This window comes from Oryx dammah, unplaced genomic scaffold, assembly GCF_014754425.2.
Source record: "Oryx dammah isolate SB20612 unplaced genomic scaffold, SCBI_Odam_1.1 HiC_scaffold_2, whole genome shotgun sequence".
Lineage (NCBI taxonomy): Eukaryota > Metazoa > Chordata > Mammalia > Artiodactyla > Bovidae > Oryx > Oryx dammah.
The window spans coordinates 133377584-133383205 of record NW_024070186.1 but is presented as its reverse complement, the minus strand read 5'-3'; the positions used below and the strand labels follow the sequence as shown (position 1 = coordinate 133383205).

The window sequence follows — 5622 nt, the reverse complement described above, 5'->3', positions numbered from 1 at the left end:
TCCAGAAATGCTCAGAATATGTAAAAATAAAGGTATTCTAGGTTTTTACATTTCCCCTAAACTTAGAATTGGCATTTCGCTCCTTAGCAGTGAATGAAAGTGGGAAAAGAGCATGTTAAGCATTTCCTTCTTTTTTAGAACAGTATAAAGAAGTAGACTAAGCCACAAATAAAGATATTCATATATTTGTTCATTTTATAAAAACTCTTAGAAATGAAAGATAGCTTTGCATTCCTTTAAAAATTTACATATAAAAGACAACAACAATATTTGACTCCTAGGCTAATATTATTTGCTTTCTGGGAATACACATAAAGCTTCAAGAGAAGTGGTTTGATCTTGTGCTGTCACCATAGTTGGGAAAAAAAAAAAATTGCTACACATGAAAATGTGAGTGTTAAATCAGGGAAATTTAGATGAAAGATCACAGGAAATCATCTTCTGTGAAAAATACTTTCCTTCATTTTGGGGAAATTAGTATAAATAATTCTTAGTAATTTTTGATTAAAAATGCTATATTGAAAGTGACATAGTTTTCTATGACCTTCTTTTTTAAAATTGCTTTCTTTACTTTTTAATTGGAAGATAATTACTTTACAATGCTGCATTGGTTTCTTCCATACTTTAGATTTCTCAGGTAAATGTTGAGACAACAGTTAATTATCTCTAATCAAATCTTATTGTGAAGTCACTACAAAATGTATTCTCAAAACAATTGTTTTAAGCAGGGATCTTGGTAAGTCCAAAAGTTTATCATAAATGATTAAATGTTAGAAAATAAAACATGCAGCTTTATTAAAAAAAAAAAGAACTAAAATGTTTGCACCCAGAAAAAGAAATGGTAATTCTGTGATGTGATACAGGTGTTAGCTAATGCTAACACATGAATAATATTAGCCTAGGAGTCAAATATTAGGAAGTGAAGTGAAGTGAAGTGAAGTTGCTCAGTCGTGTCCAACTCTTTGAGACACCATGGACTGTAGCCCATCAGGCTCTTCCATCCATGGGATTCTCCAGGCAAGAATACTGGAGTGGGTTGCCATTTCCTTCTCCAGGGGATCTTCCCAACCTAGGGATTGAACCCAGGTCTCCTGCATTGCAGGCAGACGCTTTAACTTTGGAGCCACCAGGAGTGACTTTGAACCCAGAAAAAGAAATGGTAATTCTGTGATGTGATAGAGGTGTTAGCTAATGCTGTAGCAGTAATTATCTTACAACATATAAGTGTATCAGATCATCATACTGTACACTTTAAGCCTAAACAATGTTGTATGTCAACTGTATTTCAGTAAAACTGGAAGAAATGATTCAAGATTGATAGATATTTTCTCTCAGCACTTTGAAGAGTTTATTTTGTCTCCTGTAATTTTAAGATACTTTTTTTTTAAATTTTAAAAGTGAAATAGAGAAATTATGTAAAAGTGTACAGTTAATAGATTGGCCATGTTATGGGCTGAATTGTGTTTTCCAGAAGATGTTACAGTTCTAAACTCCAATATTTGTGAATGTGATTTTGTTTGGAAATAATGTCTTTGCAGATGATCAAGTTAGGTCAATAGAGTGGGTCCTAATCCAATATAATTGTGTCCTTTTGAAAAAGTTTAGACACAGTGACAGAAATGCATGGAGAAAGCATGATTTAAAGACAAAGGGAGAACCTTGTCTCCAAGCCAAGGAACACTCGAAGTTACCAGAAGCTAGCCATGAAGCATGGGACAGATTTTCACTCACAGCCCTCAGAATAACCAATCCATAAATGCTTTCATTTTGGAATTCCTGCTTCTAGAACTATGAGGCATTTCTGTTGTTGAAGATACTACTGTCTGGTAATTTGCTATGGAAGCCCCAGAAGATTAATCTAGACATGGATATTTTAATCAACAGAAATAAAAGCCAGAGAAAACTTAGCACTTCCTGTTGTCAGACCCTATCTGGTCTTTCTTGATGCCTTTATGAGGCACTTCAAGCATTAAGTACCTTAGTAGACCCTCATCATATCAACCCCCCATTTCCCCTGCTCCTTTCCTGCATGGGCCCTCTACTGTCAGGCACCTGCAGTGCTTACCAGGCAGCAGTTTCACTTCTCCTCGTTGACACTCCTTTCTGTCCTTTCTGAATCATAACAGCTCCCAACTCTCTAGGTAAATAAATACGAGTGAACATAGCCACCAGTGTGCTAGAGTCCTTAGTACTTTATATCCCATGTAAAGAAGAGCTCTTTTATTTATTTATTTTTTTGTCTTTTTTTTTTTTAAATTTCACTTTATTTTACTTTACAATACTGTATTGGTTTTGCCATACATCAGCATGAATCCACCATGGGTGTACATGAGTTCCCAATCCTGAACCCCCCTCCCCCCTCCCTCCCCATACCATCTCCCTGGGTCATCCCAGCGCACCAGCCCCAAGCATCCTGCATCTTGCATTGAACCTAGCCCGGCGATTCCTTAATGTTGTAGTTTATACCAGGCAGGTATCCAAGTATACCATAAGTGCACCAGTGACTCACAGAAATTTCAATGAAAATACTTTTCTGTTTAAGAAGGTACACTGTGAAGTCAGGCTTAAAATCTATAAGCTCCTGTGAGTTCCTATGAGTTTTATATTTCATATAAAAATCTATGGGTTTTTATAAATGCATTTCCCAAGTGAATCTTCAAACCTCTATACAAAGTCAATTTACTAAATATGTTAGTTATTAGGAATGCCAATAATTGACAGAAATAGACTCAGAATGAGATCTCCCCCAAATATGTATCAGTGGCAAATAACCACTAAAATTTGTTTGAAATCATTGGTCATTAGGAAATATACAAATAAAACCCACAATAACTTGCTGCTACATGGTAGCTCAGCTGGTAAAGAATCCTCCTGCAATGCAGGAGACCCTGCTTCGATCCCTAGGTCAGGAAGATCTGCTGGCGAAGGGAGAGGCTACCCACTCCAGTATTCTTGGACTTCCCTTGTGGCTCAGACAGCAAAGCAATGTGGGAGACCTGGGTTTGATCCCTGGGTTGGGAAGATTCTGGAGAAGGGAATGGCTATCCCCTTTGGTATTCTAGCCTCGAGAATCCCCATGCACAGAGGAGCCTGGCAGGCTACAGTCCATGGGATCCCAAAGAGTTGGACATGACTGAGGGACTTTCATTTTCACTTCCATACGGCTACTAGCATTGCTTAAATGATAAATCACACAAGGCAGAGTGCTGTTGAGGCTGTGAAGACATGTAAACCCTCATGCCTTGTTGGTGGGAACTTTGGAAAACAATAGAGAAGCTTCTTTTAAACTTATACTTATCATGTGACTGCTATTTTACATGTAAGTATTTACTCAAGAGAAATGGAAATATGTGTTTGTACAATGACCTGTTCATAGAAGCTTTATTCATATAGCCCCAAACTGAAAATAACCCAGATGTCCCTCCATTGGTAAATGGATAAACAAAACACTACTCATTAATAAAAGTAATAGCTCATAAATATATATATAACACAATATATAAATCTACAAAGCATTAAAGTCAGAGAAAGCAGAGAAGACTATATAGTATATGATGCCATCACTATGATATTCTGCAATAAGCACAACTCTAGGAAGAGAAATCTGAATGTAGTGGTCAGAGACTAGAGGTGATAGCATGGAAATAAAACACTTTATAAAATTTTATTGATGATGGAGTGGTATCTCATATACTTGTTGTTGTTTAGTCACTAAGTCATGTGTGACTCTTGTCACCTCATGTACTATAGCCTGCTAGGCTCCTCTCTCCATGGGATTTCCCAAGCAAGAATATTGGAGTGGGTTGCCATTTCCTTCTCCAGAGGATCTTCCTGACCCAGGGAGTGAACATGTGTCTCCTGCATTGACACGCGATTTCTTTTACCACTAGTTGCCACCTGGGAAGCCCGGGTGCTTTAAAAATTCACAATTATGAAATTAATTAAGGAAAATTTTAAACATGCAATGTTTAACAACTTTAAAATAGGTTCTAATTGCACTGTTGGTTATTACTAATTTCTTTTCATACTAGTCTAATTTATGCTTCTTTTTTTAGTAAAGGACTGGGAGAAGGCAATGGCACCCCACTCCAGTACTCTTGCCTGGAAAATCCCATGGGCGGAGGAGCCTGGTGGGCTACAGTCCATGGGGTCGCGAAGAGTTGGACATGACTGAGCAACTTCACTTTCACTTTTCACTTTCATGCATTGGAGAAGAAAATGGCAACCCACTCCAGCGTTCTTGCCTGGAGAATCCCAGGGATGGGGGATCCTGATGGGCTGCCATCGATGGGGTCACACAGAGTCGGACACGACTGAAGTGACTTAGCAGCAGCAGTACTGTTATAGGACTTCCCAGGTGGCACAGTGGTAAAGAATCCATATGGCAATGCAGGAGACACAGGAGACATGGGTTCCATTCCTGGGTCAAGAATATCCCCTGCAGTAGAAAATGCAAACCACTCCAGTGTTCTTGCCTGGAAAATGCCATGGATAGAAGAGCCTGGCAGCCTACAGTCCACTGAGTCACACAGAGTTAGACAGGACTAAGCCACTGAGTATGCATGCCTACTCTATTACAGGAAGGCACATCTTGAAGAGGAGAAGGTTTGAATTCTCATGGGGGTTTGGGGTCAACTCCAATGGGTTAGGACCAACAGTGCCAGTGCAACCTACTTCCTGCAAACACAATGTCACACTTAATATGAAAAAAAAAATCAGATTTTTGTAACGTGCCTTGCAAGTTGAAATTCTTTCTATGAGGGCAAACACAATAGGAGTTTGGGCCACCAGGATCCTCTGAACATCCAAGTTTCAAGCATTGCTTTAGATGGTAAATTTCTAATTTTTTCCCCTAAGATGACACATCTCCATTCACATTAAATTCTTATGGTAAGGAATTAGAGTGTTCTATCTGCTATATTTGATTTTCTAGGTAAGATTACTGGAGTGGCTTGCCATTTTCTACTCCAGGGGATCTTCCTGACCCAGGATTCAACCCCCATCCCTTGCATCTCGTGTCTGACTCTTTGCGATCCCATGGACTGTAGCCTACCAGGCTCCTCCCTCCATGGGATTCTCCAGGCAAGAGTACTGGAGTGGGTTGCCATTTCCTTCGCCAGGGGATCTTCCCAACCTGGGGATCGAACCCAGGTCTCCCGCATTCCAGGCAGACGCTTTAACCTCTGAGCCACCAGGGAAGCCCAAATTCTTATGGTAAGGAATTAGAATTTTCTATCTGCTATATTTGATTTTCTAGGTAAGAATACTGGAGTGGCTTGCCATTTTCTACTCCAGGGGATCTTCCTGACCCAGGATTGAACCCTCATCCCTTGCATCTCCTGCACTGGCAGGTGGATTCTTTACCAACTATGCCACCTGGGAAGCCCAGCATGTAAGAGTGTATTTCCAGTTATATTTCATTCAGAAAGTTACTAAACTTATTTTCTTCCACATCAAGCTTAAGAAGCTCAGTTGTTGCCCAACTTTGAGGTATGCTCATTTTTTCTGTCCCCCTTGACTTTGGAGGAGCTGGGCACATTCTGATATTTCTGTTAGCCTGGAATGAGAAAGAGACACAATTTAATTCAGGAAGTTTAAGACTTGATTCCCAGTTTTCTCGAA

General features: G+C 39.5%; 1 non-coding gene across 1 annotated transcript; it reads right to left on the bottom strand.

Annotated features, from left to right (window-relative positions):
* Positions 1–5126: 5126 nt before the first annotated feature.
* Positions 5127–5198, bottom strand: TRNAS-GGA. Its single transcript has one exon. It is a non-coding gene; the product is annotated as a tRNA-Ser (tRNA).
* Between the last annotated feature and the right edge of the window lie 424 nt (positions 5199–5622).